At 40.3% G+C, this 18,454-nt stretch overlaps 1 non-coding gene across 1 annotated transcript; it reads left to right on the top strand.

The window, feature by feature from the left end:
• Positions 1–11,150: 11,150 nt before the first annotated feature.
• LOC127681928 (small nucleolar RNA SNORA17) lies at positions 11,151–11,282 on the top strand. Its single transcript, XR_007977266.1, has one exon. It is a non-coding gene; the product is annotated as a small nucleolar RNA SNORA17 (small nucleolar RNA).
• Positions 11,283–18,454: the final 7,172 nt, after the last annotated feature.

Raw genomic sequence — 18,454 nt, 5'->3', positions numbered from 1 at the left:
CTCTGATAAGTGGATATTAGCTCAGAAACTCTGAATACTCAAGACATAATTCATATATAAAATGACTCCCAAGAAGGAGGAAAGAGAGCTCCCTGGTTCTGAAAATGCTTGTTCCAGCATTGTAGGGGAATAGTAGGACAGAGAAGTAGGAGGGGGTTGATAGGAGAATGGGCAGAGGGAAGAGGGCTGAGGGAATTTATGGAGAGGGGAAACCGGGAAAGGGAAAATCATTTTGAAAGTAAACAAATATTGAAAATTAAAAAAATATTTAAAAAAGATGGAAGATTTTAAAAAAAAAGAAATTAGTACCATCAACACTAAGAGTTCTTAGGTAGTTGTATCCCTAAAGAGATTAGGTTGCTTATTATACTGGGAGTCTATGAAGTTCATTGCAATCAGAATTCCAATTGAAAACGGTAAATCAGTTATTTCTAGATTATGGGCTAAAATTTACATTAATAGAGCCCACATAAATACAGGCTAGGGATGATGGTGGTCAAAAACGGAGTTCCCACCAGGCAGCACAATATCCAATGATTAAAATGATGTTTAGCAGACAAAATCACCAGCCCAGCATGCCCCTTCAGCTGAAGAATGAAAAGAAGACAGCCTAATCCAGGTCAGTCAGGTTGTAGTTGTGATTTAAGTGCAAAGACACAGAAAGCAGAAACAGACACAGAGGCAGTGTGCCAATGTCCAAATGTCAGGTGCAAAATACAATGGAAACAAAAAAAGACCAGCAGCAGTGAGGCCCAGAAGAGGATTCTCTTTCACCAAATTTGAAACAGCAAAAGGTCTCCATGTCAAAACTTTGTGCCGTGTCGGTTCAACAAAAAGGAGAGGTAACAGCAGGAATGCTATGAATTTGTCATCCAGAAAGATGAAATGTGGCCATCCACAGTAGAGGGAGCAGAGGACGCCTCTCAAGGCCAGGAGAGAGCCTGCGGGAAGCACAGGGCACAGCACAGCTCTGAGCCCGCTGAGATGGTGAGGCAGGGGAGATCTGGAAAGGCAGGCAGAGGAAGGCTCTGTGGCACTGATGATCTGAGAACTTAATAACAGCCGATGGTGCTACTGGGGATGGGACTGGGAAACATCAGCAGGTAGAGTCTAGTGAAGGAAGGAAGGAAATGGGAATGCTGGGCATGTGCTTTCGTGTGTTTATCCTGTTCTAGACTCACCCTCTGTCTCTGCTCTGCCATGCCTTCCAGAGAAACTGAATGGCACAGCTCCCTCCCTCCTCTCTCTCTCTCTCTCTCTCTCTCTCTCTCTCTCTCTCTCTCTCTCTCTCTCTCTCTCGTGTGTGTGTGTGTGTGTGTGTGTGTGTGTGTGTGTGTGTGTGTGTCTCCTCCATCCCTGTCTCTCTGTATCTGTATCTCTGTTTCTCTGTGTCTCTCTGTGTGTCTCTGTCTCTTTCTCTCTGTTTCTCTGTCTCTCTTTCTGTCTCTATCTGTGTCTGTCTATGTGTGTGTGTGTCTGTCTTTCTCTGTGTATCTGTGTGTCTGTCTCTGTCTCTCTGTGTCTGTCTTTCTCTGTCTCTCTGTCTCTCTGTCTCTCTGGTGTCAGTCAGTCTTTCTCTGTATCTCTGTGTCTCTGTCTCTCTGTGTATTTCTTTCTCTGTGTCTCTCTTTGTGTTTCTGTCCCTTTCTCTGTCTCTCTGTCTCTCTCTCTGTCTCTGTCTCTGTCTCTCTGTCTCTGTCTCTGTCTCTCTGTGTGTGTGTGTGTGTGTGTGTGTGTGTGTGTGTGTGCGTGTGTGTCTGTGTGTGTGATTTAAATGGCTAAATGTCTTAGAGGTTATTACCACAACATAAAGAGGAAGAAAATCAGTACCCTCCTCGCATTCAAAATAGCTTTCATGAATATCCTGTCTGGTCTCCCAGGGTATTTATTTTGTGATGGTGCTTGAGTTACTTGACCCACCAGAAAATTACTTATCATGAGACATCAACTCAGGTACAAGATCAGCCCCAATAGTTACAAGAGTTGGATATTCTAATAGAACAATAGAGCTTCCTGGGAATGTTACACCTCAGTAGAATGCCAGAATCCATTCCTCTTATGTAACATGAGCCACCTATGCACAGAAGTGTACAAATATTAACATGTCAGCATCTCAAAGAAAACATTTATTGTAGAGCTTTCTACAAGGTCCTAAAAACAGTGTTCTTTCTTAGTGCAGTCAGTCTACTCGTAATTAAAAGTAGCAATTATTGGGCATTCTACGTGTGACAGCCATGACTGCATGTGCCATTTTGCAGTCTCTGTCATAGTCATGTGATCTAAGTATCAGCACTAGCTCCATATTACAGGCAAGATGGGTGATTGACATATGGAACACTGGATGAGATTGACTGACCTGGCTCCTTAAATAGCAAAGCTACCTGTTTATTTACTCAAATGTCCCAATATTTAAATGATTCACATAGATTTCTTTAGCTTCTCTCTAAGTGAGTTAAAAGCAATTTCTTCTAATAGCACCTTAAACCCAAATCACTCATTTAATTTTATTGAGGCCCCTTAAGCTCAGAATTGGGGGAGTTATGGGCAAAATAAAAGCTATAATACACTGAAGACAGCATTGACTATTACCATGTTTGTAAAGCTTTAAGTGGTTTATATTTTCATATTTATTTCTCACAGTTAACTACTATATTTACTTTTTATTTAAACACTGAAACGTGTCAATATAAATCCTTGCTATGTGCAATGAACCAGCAGAAGTAATTCAACTTTAAAACATTATAAAAATCGTAAAGAAAAAAAAAACTTTTCACATTTTTAGAAACTTTGATGGACTATTTTGCTGAGTGGCAGTCAATGAGAGCAGATGAGGAAATCGGCGTGATGAGGCAATCACCAGCAGAAGGAGCTGATGGGTTTCTGAACCCCACGGGCAACAGAAATGGCAGAGCAGATTTTTGGGAAATTTTACACATTAGTACATAAACAGTCTGTCAAGAAATCACACTTTTCAGATGTCTACCTCCTACGGTCTTCAAGGCATTACAAACTATCAGAAATGTGATCTGCAAGGGAGAAGTTTCCTAGCTTCCTCATGAAGTGATTGCCTTCCTGACAGCATCCAGGAGGGTGGAGTGAAAAAGTAGCAAGTCCTTTTTTACAAATTGACCTGACAGTGGATTGGGAACCACGGCCGCTCTAGAAAATAACTCAGTACAAAGTGTCTCTTGAAGACTCTTATATTGCCAGCAGAGCAGATTTGAGTTATGTTGAGTGGGAAACCAGATTTGAAAAGGGACATAGAGGGTGAAAAAAAAGAAATAAAAATTACATAGAGTGTAAAATAACCCTGGAAAGATATTAAAAAAGAGAAAAATTCTTGGCAACAGTTCTCAAAAGGGATGCATCATAGCCAATTAGGAGATCAAAATATATGGAGACAGGATCATAAAAGTGGGGGTGACAATATAGGCAGCTTGGAAGCTAATTAGAATGGAGAGGTGATAATTGTATGCACTGGGGGAAAGGCAAACTGTAGAGTGTTGAATGGAAATGAGGGAGAGATTGAGAAGGAAAAGATCTCAAACACTTCTGCAGTGTGGTAGTAAATAGTCAAAAACAAAAATGTGACAAATGAACCCTTGCTGAGGTGAGGAAACCCTCTCAGGGAACCTTGAGCTCTGTGCTGCGCTAGACTCCACACAGATCATGTTCCTTAAGAAAAACAATTGTGGACTCACTCTCAACCCCTCACCGCAAAGGTGGGTGCACCCAGGCATCCCTGTCCCCTGCCTTTCTTGGAGAGTGGGATTAAGGATGGTCGAAGTCTCCCTGACCAGGTTCAAGACCCGCTTTCTTCAAGTCCTAAGCTTTTCTTCGGGGCTTGGGCCAACTTTTATCTTTCTCGTTCCATTTCTATGCAGTTGCTTCTTTTCTTTTCCCAGTGAAGTTTGATCTCATCCTAACTTCTTGCTGTTCAGCCGCCTTCCCAGATGATGAACGGGTTTAAACTAAATGCCCATGAAGCTTCAGGACAGGTCACCAGCGGAGCAAGGGCTATGGTGCTTCCTGAATAAGTTCACTCATGCTGCAGTCCTGGAAGGAGGCTGGAAGCACTGAAACGTTGGAGGCACCAAAGACTGTGTTCTCTTTTCCCTAACCTTCATAAGCACATAAGCGGATAGTGTCACCCTCTCATGGCCTTTATCAAAGTAACAAACTGCTTACCTGAACATTTTCACAAGGCGGCCTTTTCCAGGCAGCAGCCAGGAACTCCATCTCCCTTCTCTCTGCGAAGTGCATGGTTGCTTCATTGAAGAAAGTTAAATTGCTTTTTTTGTGGTCTTGTTTGCTTGATTTTTACCCAGTGAAGTAGTATTATAGATGAATGTCTGAAAGTATTTTTCAAAGGGAAAGTATTAAAGCTACAATGTACCATTTTTTAAGCTAATAAAGTATCCATATTTAAAAAATAGGACACAATAGGCTAGCTGCAATTCTAACAAATAAAATTTAATTTAATATATTAAGCTAGCAAAACTAAAAGTAGGTTTAGAAATTCATTTACTAACTAAGATATACCAACTAAGATAAAACATAATGGAGTGATTAGCATTCTCTAAATAATTAATTCCTTTAGAGTACAGGCAATTCTCAACCCCTAGTGAAAACTTTATAATTCACTATTGCTCTTTAGTCTAAGCACTCTTATCTTTCAGGAAACGCTTATTAAAATTACTGCCTGATATAGTTTAGATCTTGAGTGTCCTCTAAAGATCTGCGAGTCAAAGGGTCAGTCCCTAGCTGGAGGCTATTGGAAAATGGCACAACGTTCACAAAGAGGACTTCAAAGTCACTGGGGACAGAGAGAGTCAAAAAGGCCAGTGGGAAGAGAGCTCTTTCTTTCATTCCCCTTCAGTTCCTGACATTGTCATACAGTACTCTATAGGAGGTCTAAAAGCATTGGATCTGCCTGAACATGCACTGAAACTTTAAAAAATATAAGCTAAAATAAACCTTTTGTTTATCTCAATTAGGTTTTCATTGTAACAGAAAGCTAAGAGAGCCTAAGTGTGATTTCTTTTTAAAACAATGAATGAAATGCCAAAATAATACATACCAATATATCAATATATATATGTATATACATACATACACACACCCATATATATATATATATATATATATATATATACATATATACTTACATTTTTATATCCACTTCTAGTTAAGATGAATTAATTTAGTTAGTTCATTAAAACTAAACAACACTGGGATAGAGAAGTATGTTAGCAAGCTAAGACCTTAGAAAGATTTATCAAAATTATAACTTCAAATGGCTACAGAACAAATTAAATTTGTTGACATCTTTAAGACACGAGTCAATCTAAGCTTCTGCAAAATATACTAATATGAAATATTCTTTCCATCTACAATTATTTTTTTCAAAAGATAAAATATAAAATAATTGGTTTAATGCTCCTGAGCACTCAATAGAGAGGAATTATCTTTAGTGACATTAAGCCCTCTAATTGCCATAGACAGCAGAAGGCATACACATGACCTGGAAAATAAGGAGCCTGTGTAGACAGAGCTGAGTATTCAAGGACTCCAGGCAAGACAGTTTCCACAGTACAAAATCCTGGGGCAAAATCTGGTAATATACCTAATATTAGGCAAGGGGCCAGAATGCAACTGACTAGCCTGTGAAGAAAGTGTGCTAAAGGGCTTTATCACAGGGTGAATATTGAATTAACCTTAGGGGGAAAATGCAACTATTACCTTACTCAAGAAATCATAAAATACAGGCCTGGAAAATTAAACCTTGACTTAATTGTTTCTTAGATCAAAGTTTAGGTGTATTTTCAAGAATACAAAATACCCAGCACACCCAACAGAATGAAACTGACCATTTCTGGTTATTAAACCAAAAATTTCTTCATATGCAAAGAAGCAAGAACACTGAGCTCGTGAAGAAGAAAAAAATGAGATCATGAAAACTAAGACATATTAGAACAAATCAAAATGCCTTTTCACCCTTTCACTGGTTCATAGTTTTACCCTTTTTCTTTGCTATACCTCCAATAGTAAATATAAAGCCTTTCTAAGTTCTGTGGATTGCTCTACCGCACACATCACCAAACCTGAGAATATACTGGGAAGGCCTGAACGCTGAGTCAAATAATCAGAGATGAGCATGCTTGGGAACCCGCAAATCTGTAGGTTCAACTTGTGTTTCAAGTGAAGACTCTGAACTGTGGAGCTTAGACCAACTTCAGTGTTAAACCAACTCCATAGGAAGCCAGAATCCTAACCAACAAATAGAAAATACTCAACTAGAACATGAATGAGTACAAATTTTTAAAAATTAAACCAATGTATTTGGATGATAGATACTCCACAACAATTATTTTTACCCTTGCTACATTCCGGTTAAAGGTCTCATTCCATCTGCTTTTCATCTCCTGAGGAGGTATTTTTCCGTTACTCTATCTGAAATTTTAGTCACCCATCTAACACTTCAGATCCTCCTTCAAGCGTGTTGTTGTTTATCAGGTACACAGTCCATGTACTGTTTGTTCTTATCTTCGCTTTTTTCTGCCTTCTCACCGAGAATGCCAGCTCCAAGAAGGCACTGGTTTTATGTCTCAGTTGTTCACAGTTCTATTCGCTGTGTGCGGAACAGTGCTAGAATATAGCACATTTTTTCAGTTAAAGTGATGAGATTAGATCAAAAACAGGATGTAATGGGACCAGCAAGGAGAAGTTTTAAAATTGCAGTTTTTTAACAGAGAGGAAAAAGATTTCGAAGTGTACTGATGACAGGAGAATTGAATGCAAATAGTAAAATGCCTGTGTTAGGTAGAAGCTGAAACCCCGAGAGCCTGGGACCTGTGAGAGGGGAAGATGATGAGGAAGAGGTTAATGAGATCTTCAGCAACAAAGGTGACCAAGGTAAATAGTGAAGTGGTCAGGAAAATGGAAGAACATGAAGAACTAGGTCTAGATTAGAAGAAATAACAACCTAAGGTTTTGGAAATGTCATTTGACTGCTTTCCAAACAGTAAAGAGTGATAACAGTTATCAGGATATGAGATAGGTCAGAGGTGGAGGACGAAACTTCAGCAGGAGTAACACAGACTCATCCCAGTGAGACCTGTCACCAAATTCCATTGAATCCTACAGTGTTTGTTCAAATTCCTTTCTCTGTTGAGTTGGTCTTTCAGAGACTCACAGTTGAACAGAGAACACTGGAGTGTACCACAATTACTGTACTGGAAAGTCCAAGGTATAGGCATTTAGTCATGTAGCCAGCAGAGATATTTACCACCTTCAGCATCTTCAAAACTCTTGAGAATTAAATGGATCTTCTCTTTATGGCTGAAAATAAACCTAGAGTACTTCATTACACTTCTTAATAACAAAGCCCTTTTGCAAACAAGCAGGCCATGAGCAGAACTTGAGATGAGTAATCACATCCTAGCAGTTTAGATGATCAGTCATCTTACATGTGCATAAAATATTAAACATAATGAACATGTTAGAGGGCTATTGATCTATTCCTGTCCGAGTCACAACAAAACATGATTGGTTTCTTAGTGATTGAGAGCATTTATTAGTCCCTGGGGCTTATCCACGTGAATAAGTAGAAGGCCTTCGACGTATGATTTCCAGTAGTGCTCAGACATCTGAGCTCCTAACTCACCCAAGTGCTGTGTATTGAATTAATGCAAAAGGGCTGTTATGCAATAAGCCTGATATTTATGGCTGTTCTTATTTGTAGCATTAATTTTACACCCTCAAGTTCTATCGCAATCATAAGCCTCAAAAATCATGGTCAGTGTACGGAGCTTCCATTCAGCCCACATCACCCAGAGTCTTCCCAAAAGCTTTTTGCATTCCTCTCTTCTCCTTTGTCTTTTTCTCTTCTGCCTTCTTTTCTCCTTCCACATCCCAGGAGCCATGATCATATCTGTTCTTGTTGTATTTTGGTTCAACCATGGGACATGCCTGTCCTTTCTCACCTACACAACTCAACCCATCTTTTGTAAGACAGGGCTTCTTCGAACGTGTAGGAATGGGGATAATGTGAAGCACCTACGTTAAAATGGCTTGGAATAAGTATCAATTTCATCAGGAATGCCCACCTTTAACAATCCGCTTTAGAAGATTCTCCTTCAGTTGCATTGATTAGGTCCATTTTAGGCAAGTTCTCTCAACTGTTCAACTGGGGCTCCAGACATGGCTGAGCTCCTTCTAGTCCATCCAACCCCAGAAAATTAAGTTCACAAGAGTCAACGTACAGATGACTAATATGTATTGCACAGTCATAATTTTAAGCTATTATATTTTGGGTATTATGCTACAGAATTAAAAGCTCTTTACTTCTGCTCTATGGAAGAGCAACCCTGTGCTGTGCCTTCTGGTTTTCTAAACATTAAATCTCAATACTAATGAAAGAAATCACAATCCTTTGTACTAATTTCTAGGTCCTATACCGATTCACATCAAATCTGCAGGGGAAATTAATAACAACCTCATTTTACCAACATACAAATTGTGGATTAAAGAGATTATGTAAATTGTTCAAGTTTATACAAGCACTAACATTTATGGATGCTATATTTGAACATCAGGACATGTATTAATCGCTAAGATTAGCAGTGAGTCAAAGCTTAAGTGTTAAATTCTCAGGCCTAAAAATTGGACCTACAGTAACATGAGTTAAACTGTTCATTTATCTTTTTAACCAGGTCCTTATCATAATCCTTACTAAAACAAAGGTATTCAAGCAAGTACTTACTGAACTAAAGTAAACTCTAACACTGCACCTCTTTCCAGATACCTGTTTCTGGTTTGTCTTTGTTCGTCTTGCCGACTCACTCACCAAAACACAATGAAACAAATTGTGTGAAAATGACAGTTTTGTGTTTATGAGTTCTGATTTGAAGCATTCTTTGAAATGGCTTTCCATTTCACTTTGTAAAATGTTTTTAATGTCTTGCTCTCACTGTCACTGTGCTGAGTGACTGACTAGTCCATAGTTTCCTGAGATTCTATGACTGGCTCAGAGCTCAGTGGTGTGAGTATTTTAATGACAATTCCAGGACTTTGGTATTCATTAAGAGGAAGCTGTCAGAACTGGTTAGAGTAGGGAAGTATAAATATTAGCTTCTCAAGAATAGGATTTATTGAAATTTTAATCTGAATTTAAATTTTTTGTTTTTGTAGGTTTTTGTTTGTTGTTGATTTGTTGTTTTATTTTGGTTTTCAGGTTTATGTCAAACAAATGAGGCACTTTCTACGTTTTGTTTATTGTCTTTCTGTGTTGTAGTGGATGTGTAGCCCTGGTACATTTAACATCAAACGTTTTTCCTCTGAATATGCATGCTGGACCCATGTTATCTATCCAGTAAGTACTCAGTCTCTCTCTCTCTTTCTCTCTCTCTCTCTCTCTCTCTCTCTCTCTCTCTCTCTCTCTCTCTCTCACACACACACACACACACACACACACACATACACACACAGAGTGTGTGTGTGTATGTGTGTGTGTGTGTGTGTGTGTGTGTGTGTGTGTTTACACAAATAAGATCATCAGTGGGTGAGACTAAAGGAAAAAGTGAAGTTGTGAGGATTTTATTGTTGTCCATTGTCTTTCTGGGTTGGACACAAGCAGAGGAGCAGGCTCAAAATCACAGCTCCCAATGAATTGAACTTCATTTCTCCAGTCTGCCTGGCCTTATTTAAGAATGTCAAGATCTTCCAACTTTTTCTCAAGGATCTGTAGTTTTCAGAAAACTTATCTTGCTCCCAGGCAGTTTTCCTTTCATTTTAGAAAAACATTTTTTCCTTTTAATAATTTCAGCATTTCTTACTAAACCAAGCTTAAATCATTAAAAAATATAAAATAAAACATCCTTGATTCTCTAAACTGTTTAAGAATTTTAATCATTCTTTTGACCTATTTCCTAGCATTACTTTTTGAATGGTTTGGATTTAGGCAAACCCAAAATAGATTTTTACCAAAACTCCCTTCCACCCTTAATTTTTAAACCCATGTGTATTTTAAGGGAAATTTAATGCATATGCTTCTAATTCATGTGCACTTAACTCATCAGAACATTGTTCTGTAAGACCTGTTTGAAGTTAGGAAGTCTTTTTGGAGCCTTCCTTTAATAAGAATTTTCAAGCCTTTATTCTTAGAAGCAGGAAGTCATATTTTGCCAGGAGTAAATGAATTTAAACCCTGACTCAAGGTTTACATTTAGCCTCAAACTGACAGCCAAGATACTTTGTGAGCTATGTACAAAAACAAGTTCTTTTTGCCCCTAGGATTAATTAGTTTTATTTGTACTGTGCTTTAAGTCAGAAAACTTAGACAAGTCTTTATCTATCTGACTTGAAGCTTCAAAAGTTGTCAATATTCACGAAAAGACTTAATTCTAAAAACCACTCTGTATGCACCATAAAGCTCTTACTATTTGCTGATATATTTGACTAATGAGCTGATGAGACGGTTTCCTTAGGACAAGAAACAATAAAAGATTTCCACATTGAGCCACACACAAGTGATGGGAGGGGGATGACGCGACAGAGAGAGCAATCACTTGCATAGTAACAGATGACAACACCCCTGTGCCTATAAATATAGCACAGCAAGGACATTGATGGGTTTTAGCACAGGTCCATGTGTCAGAGAATCTGACATGAAATACAAAGAGAAAAGAACAAAGGGGAGAGATAAGACATTTAACAAGATGCCATTGATGAATGATGAAGACAAGGAAGACAACAGAAATCTCGGAGTTTCAAACCGACATCTCCTTGAGCTAGGAGGCTTCCATCAGAATTCTCATTTCTGTTGATGGCCACAGCTGCTCTCCTGTTGTCTACTGCTACTGTTTAGGCTAAGGAAAGAGAGTTACCTTGGTTTTGTTTGCTTCGTGGAAAGCTAGTGTAAGCCACAAACTACAGGAAAGCACACTTACCTGAGGTTCTTTGTGACAAATAACCTATCACATTTCAACAAAGCCAGTAAGTCTCATTATTGAAAGCACAATAGTAGATACATTTTTTTTTTAATTTTTGCTGTTTGTTGATAGAAATGAGTACAAGCCAGTCACTAGCGTCAAAAGGTATGTATGATTTTTTTGGCCTGAGAATAAATGGAGATTAGGAAATCTTTATTCCCTGCCCCTAGAGGCATTGCAAGTGTGGCTGTTGTGTCATGTGTGCATCAGTAGGTGGCAAAGAACAGAGAAGCTGTGTCAATGCTCAGTGTTCTGATCTATGAATATCTGAATGATTAGTACCCTAACATTCCCTGAAAAAAGCAAGCCTGAGAAGACCATTACTCAGGAGTCAGAGGGCCAGGACAGGGACCTACCTGGAAAGGATCCCCAGTCTAGCATTAAGCAGGCCTGGATGTTCTCCCAGGCTGAGAGTGTCCAAGAAATCAGACAAACCTTGCCTGGCCAGAGCAAACCAGAGACTGGAAGATCCCTGCCTAGTACCTCAGGCCCTAAGCAGGAGTGAATCTGAGACAAATGACTCCCAACACACACACACACACACACACACACACACACACACACACACACCCACACCCCCCCCCCCCCCACATACACACACATACAAACACACGGAGAGGGGGGGGTCTTGGAAGAGGAGCAAACCCAAGACAGCAACCATTACTCCGCTGTCATGGGTATGAACAGGAGAGCTAGCCCCTGGTCATTATAGCAAGAGAGCAGCATCTGCCTCTTATCTGCTGTATGGTTGCCTCTCTTTGCCCTCACCACCTACAGAAGGCAGGGGAGTTGGCTCTGGTTTAGTGAAAGAAGGGAAGCTGGCCCTGTACATCACCTGGGTAGCACAATAGAGCTGCCACTGGATGTGAGGTGTGTAGGTGAACCAGCCCAGAAGGTTTGAGTGCAGGAAAGATGCCCTCCTCCCCTCTCTAGTTCCTCACCAGCTATGGCAGGCAGAAGAGCTGGCTCTGGGCTCATGAGAATGGTAGAACTGGCCCTGTACCTTGTCTGCTACAGCAGCCTGGCATCAGCAGTGGACCCTGATGACATGGTATAGATGAACTGCCCCTTGCTAGTGGTGGCACTGGATGAGCCAGCTGGGGCAGGAGAGCTTGCCCTGATGGTGTGGGTGCAGGAGAGCTGCTTTGAAGAGGCTCATCTCCTCCATGAACTGCTTGAGTGCTTGAAGGGGCCAGTCCTGCAGATCCTAAATCACAGGATCTCCATGACCCAGGACAACAAACAATAGTGTATCTGAGAAAAGTCCCAGTGAGATTCCAGTGTTGGTAATGTAGAAGACAGAGAACTTATACCAGACCAACAAATCTTTTCACCAAACAGTTGCAAGCAAAGAAGTATAGACAAAAGGGTATACTGTGGGAGACACTGGGACTCGCTAGTTTCCACAATGGGATTTCTCCCACTCTGTTGTGGAGAAAGTTACACGGGTGGAGAATAGGTACAAGGGAAAGGGGTGATGAGTAGGCTTGGGGTGCATGATGGGAAATTCACAAAGAACCAATAAAGGAAAGGAAGGAAGTTCTTGATGTCTTGACAAAGCAGAAGCAATGACACAGTTCTACAGGGAATCAGGTACTCCACCAAGAGAACATGCGTCTCGGGGGTAACATGCAAGGATGTATTTTGAAGGTCACCTTAGTGCATTAATCAACATTCTCTTCTTGCTTTTCTCACTACTCAAAGAAAAAAAAAAGATCCTCGGAGGAGGCAAAGGACTACATAGAAAACTGTAAGGTTCCTTTGCTTTGTATTCTCTTTTGGTTTTCCATGATCTCTTTCTGATTCTACCTAATTTCTTTCTTAGAATCTCCTCTCTCTCTGTCTCTTTCTCCCTCTCCCTCTCCCTCTGCCTCTCCGTTCTCAATATAGTCTACCATTTCCTTAATATTCTGACGTTGTATTTGCTCCACCCCCTCCGTTGCCAGTGAATCTGCTGCTCTGTTCCCTCCTCCCTCCCTCTCCATCTGTTCTTTGTCCCCAGGTTCACCTCCTCTGCTTCTAGCTACTCTGCTCTGCTTTTTCTCCAGGACTAGAAGCACAAAGGCAGATAAAACCTTTTTCTTTTCTTTTTCTTCCCTACAATCCACTCTCTCCCAGCCTCCACCAACACCAGAACAGTAAATTAACAGTGGCAGGAGGAAACCCACATTAACCCTTGCTTGACAACAGAGGAGTCAGAAAGAAAGTACTGGTTAAGAGTTGGCACAAAGCATAGGTGCACATATGCTCAGCAAACGAGTGATGCTCGATGACACTATCTACTAGGTTCTCACCAGCTAAGACTTTAATCCTGCTGAGACATTTAACCTTCCCATCACCTCTTGATATGTTAGATCTTCCCCATCCTGCACATCCCCCAACCACTATAGTCAGCAGACCTTAGCAGCAAGCCTGTACTACTCCCTCTGGTTGAATGCATCCAACCAGGGTGCTGTTGTTGAAGAAGGCTCCTGTTCTGTGCTTAGAGAGTGTTTGTTTTTAGAGAGCTTCCTGTCACTAAGAGGAAAGCAGCCCCATTGTCTGTTACACACAGAAAGTTTATTCACTTAAGTTCAGGCTCAAAACTGTGATGGCATTGGTGGAGACTTTGGAAGGTGGCCAGCATACAGTAGGGGAAGTACTCACAGTGTATGGGATTAACAATCTTTACAAAAGAATAAACGACACCAGAATTCTCTTAAGTCAGGTCTTGGCATGAAAATCACCAAAGAAACCCCAAATTTTGCCCTCACCTAATACTGAAGACTCTCAGTCTTGATGTGATCACCATACCCTCCACAACTGAGACACCTTTGTTGTGAATTTACCACTGAGATTGTGGAACGTTCTACAATAGCAACACGAATAATCTGGGACATTGCAATGCTCCTTGCGGATCACAGATAGCATCTGTCCACTCTCGCTCTCTCTGAGTTTAATCATCATTGTTGACTCTCCTGGATTGGGAATCACGTGGGAAACACATTTCTGGCCATGTCTGCGAGGACGGTTTCTGGGTTTAAATGAGGAGGGAAGGCACATGGTTAATGTAGGGGCCCTATCTAAGAGGGGGAGGGTCCAGACTGAACAGGGGGGAGAGGAAAGCCGCATGAATGCCCGTGTCCCCTCTCCTTCCTGCTCTCTCCAGATGGTAGCCATATCTGCCACAGCCATGAACTGCTGTAACGTCATACCTTCCCTTCATGACAGACTATATCCCATAGCCATAAGGGTCAAGAGCTATGTGGTAAGTAATGGAATCCGGGATGAGATCTGAGTTGCATCAGTCTGCTCAGAGTCAGGATCCAGTGAACCACATCTCACCTGTGGGAAATCATTCATGGCCAAAGCAGCACAGATGGGCCAGAGAGCCTTTCCTAAGTCTTAGCATATGTGTGTGCCTGTGGCCCCCACACTTCCTCTGGGGGGAGAGAGACAAAAACATTTATAGAATGATGGCAAGTTCCATAGTGAACTTGAAATGTGAATCAACCCAATGAAAATGGCGAACCCAAGGAGGACCTGTGTTTCTGGCCTTCATTATTCTCGTGGGTCAGAGAGTGGGGCTTCACAGTAGGGCAAGTTATTTTCTTTTGTCCTGTGTGGGCCACAGTTTTCAAACTTCAGTTCTTCTGTGAGATTACTCAACCAGTAGGGATTATTGTTGACCAAATACCCCATGACCTACAAGATATAATTACAGAATATGAAAAATAATCATATGTGTTAAAATGAACATATCTGCATTCTACACGTAGAGAGAATAGGGTACATTTATATAATATAACATAGACAGTTTTACTCTAATATTTCATTTTTCTACCTTTCTCTCCTTTCCTTGACTAGTCCTTTCTCATGAACGTCTTTTAAATTTTCAAATTTTAAACATAGTATTAAAACACAGAGATTCATTCCTGGCAATCCTTTCTTACTAAAATGGTGAAATATCTGGTGATCCAGATTTGCCTACTGCCAAATATTACAAACCATTAATAGCTATTCAAATGACCTATAGCCAATGACACTACTTTTACTTTAGCATATAAATTCTTATGCCATTACAGGTTCAAATAGGTGCTATTTTCTTAGTTGACATTAAAAATACCATAAGTACTTTCCCCATATGTTGACTATATAGGAGGAAAGGACTATGGGAAATTCATAGCTTTTCGTCTTTATTTAAAATAAGTGCAATGAGTCATGTTCACTAAGTCTTCTACCATCTGCATAACTCCTCACTTCAGGAGAAGTTGCAATGAATATATCACTCAGACATTTTGTCCCTGTGAAAAATGCTTAGAGTCACAATTTAAAGGAAGGAAGATTTATTTTGGATCTTTATGGTCAGCTGGTCCCATTGTTTTTAGGCCCATGCCAGAACAGAAACATTATGGAGAAAAGACGTAGTTCACAAAAACAGTTCCCCTCATAGCCGCTGAAGCAAAGACAAGCATGCCCATCCCAGAAGGCTTAATCGTTCCTTCCCTTTTAGCCCATCTGGAGCCCCAGCCTGTTGGAATACAGTCCAAGAATGGAGTTCTGCGACGGGAATTCTAAGTGCTTCTGAGAAAACTCCAGGGAAACAAGAATCTTGTGACTTCAGCTGTTTTTATTTATTCATTTTGTTTATTTATTTACTATTTCTTCTCTCATACAATACATCCTGCCTGCAGTTTCCCCTTTGTGATTTATGTGTTGTTTTATTTCTTATATAATACCCCATGCCCAGTTGGCCCTCCCTCTACTTCTCTAGTTCCTTCAACATACTTCCCTTCTCGCCCAGGTCCATTCCTCCTCCATTTTCCTTTAAAAACGAGCAGGCCTCCAAGAAATCTCAACCTAACACAGCACAACTAGTTACAATAAGACTGAATATGATATGAGGCACAAATCCTCATATCAGGATGGGACAAGGCAACCTAGTAGGAGGAAAAGAGTCCCAAGCTCAGAGAAAGTCAGAGACAACACCACTCTGAGTGTTCTGAGTCCACAAGAGCACCAAGCTCACACCCACAATACATATACAGAGGACCTAGTGCAGATCCATGCAGTCTCTGTGATTGCTACTCCAGTCTCTGTGAGACCTCCTTAGTTGATTCTGTGGAACCGGGTTCTGCTGGATTCCTCGAAACATGGACTGGTTCTCAGAATGCAATTTTGTGCTTCTCTGAGATGTTGGAGATAGGCATGAGTTTGCTTGCGATTATTCACTGCAATTGACCATTGTTGTTTATTTGTGTGCTTCTGCAGAAAAAAAAAACATGTTTCTGCCATTGTACACTTTTCTCATGTGACTCATCTTAATATTCAGAGTATAAATTTTCTGATGCTCTGAATAACATTGGCTCTTGCATGAGACTTTAGACTACACTCATTTTGTAGGCTCCACTATTTCAAAGCATGCCAACTAGATCAGTAATCACCAGCCTTGTATATGATGCCATCCACATTCAAAAGTAGATCTTTCCCGTCTTAGTTAATGACCACTGAAAATACATCATAGACATACCCAGTGGTGGGTTACACTAACCTAGTTGTTCTCAATCCAATCAACTTGTCAATGGTAATTAACCATCATTATAACCAAGGACTAAATGGAATAGTCAGCAGGTCTTTCACAATGGGACAGTCTTAAAGTATTGCTTTTAGTGAAAGGCTTAAACAATTATAAGAAGAAATAGAAAGACTATTGTCTTTTCATAATCCTTTGGCCTTTTGTCACTTTTCCTCTACATAAACAATCTTGTAAAACTAGGGTTGAAAGTATAGCTGCCACCTTTGGGAGATGAACCAATATTCCTGTCCAAGGGTCTGTGAGATATCATCCTCTGTTCTGGATTCTTCTCTTGTCTGGCTTTCCTTTCTTCTCCCTCTCTGGGGAGTATATTGAATAGCTTGGTTCTTAGAGGTGCTACTTTCTTGCACTGAAACCTTCAAAGCATGAAAAGACCTAGTTCAGAGAAAAAATGAGAAAAGCAAACTAAAGCAAAATCAGATCTAGGTCTTAAAACATATGCCCTTTAACATCCTTCATTGTAACAAACTTTCTTACTTATGGAAAAGGAAAAAAACATGTTCAACAAGATTTTCTAATTTTCAAAGTAAGCCATAAAGATTAATTCCGTTGATTAGTGGAGCAAATCATCAGAGACTTAGAGCTAAATATTCACTTAATAATATAAAGTACCATTTACTGACCATGTCATCTGTTATAAATTCCAGAACAACTACTGTGGAAGTGTTTGCATAGGATGATAGTGGAAGATGTGGAGAGTTGATCCAGATTGCTTTTGTCTCAGAATGATAGCTAAAGGAAGTGTAATAAAAGCCCGGATCCTCCACAGGACATGATGAAAGCTGTGTCTCCATAGTAGCCTACCTTCTATGCAGCCTCATTTATACTCAGTTGCGACTTAGTTCCCAAACACTGCCACTGATTCTTATTAAATCTTGGTTTCCAAACGTTTCCAGAATGACTGAGAATAGACATCTGCTTCCCAGGATCCCAAGTCTTTCTGAGTGACTTTGGCATCTCTATGAACTATTGGAGTCTCAGAAACTACCCCAGATGTGTTAGAATGTAGGCTTTTCCCCTGCTTTGTGTAATGTTTTTTCAAATAGTTATGGGCTATATAATTTACTTCGCTGCCAACCTGCCTAAAAATTTATTTTATCTTCTATGTATACTCACAAGGAGACATTTAACTATAATACCATATTCCATATGAAAAAAGTAATCATCAGAGGAAAAGAGGAAAAAGGGACAGAGAGAGAGAGAGAGAGAGAGAGAGAGAGAGAGAGAGAGAGAGAGAGAGAGAGAGAGAGAAAGAGAGAGACAGAGAGACAGAGAGACAGAGAGAGAGAGGGAGAGAGAGACTGAGAGAGAGAGAGAAAGAGAAGATATGGAAGAGGTCAGAAGAAGAGGACACAGGAGAGGTCAGAAGGTAGAGAGAAGGGGAAACAGTTTGAGTTTCTCATGGTTATCTCAAAACAGAAGACATATTTCAATTACCTCTGTTCATGAATGTGTGTAGTTAATGATAATGGCGGGGTTCTGTTAGTCCCTGTCTTGGAAGTCAATTGTGCCTTTATTTCCTTTGTAGTAGCAATTCTCAACCTATGGGTCTCAACCCCTTGGGGATTGAACAATCTTTCCACAGGGGTTTCATATCAGATATCCTGTTTATCGGCTATTAACATTATAATTCATAACAATGACAAAATTATAGTTATGAAGTAGCAATGAAATAGTTTTATGGTGGGTGGGTCACCACAATGTGAGGAGCTGCATTAAAATGTCACAGCATAAGGAAGATTAAGAACTACTTGTTTAGAGGATCCCTCATATGCTCTCCTAGGTACCCCAAAACCTACAGAGCTCTTTCCTCATCCAACTCACACCTTCCCGTCAGACAGGCTAGAACTCAGTATGATGTTTAATCTGCACTGTCAATTTGATTGGG

Source organism: Apodemus sylvaticus, chromosome 3, assembly GCF_947179515.1.
Source record: "Apodemus sylvaticus chromosome 3, mApoSyl1.1, whole genome shotgun sequence".
NCBI classification, from domain to species: domain Eukaryota; kingdom Metazoa; phylum Chordata; class Mammalia; order Rodentia; family Muridae; genus Apodemus; species Apodemus sylvaticus.
The sequence above is the reverse complement of the archived record's forward strand: the minus strand, read 5'-3'. Positions and strand labels throughout refer to the sequence as shown.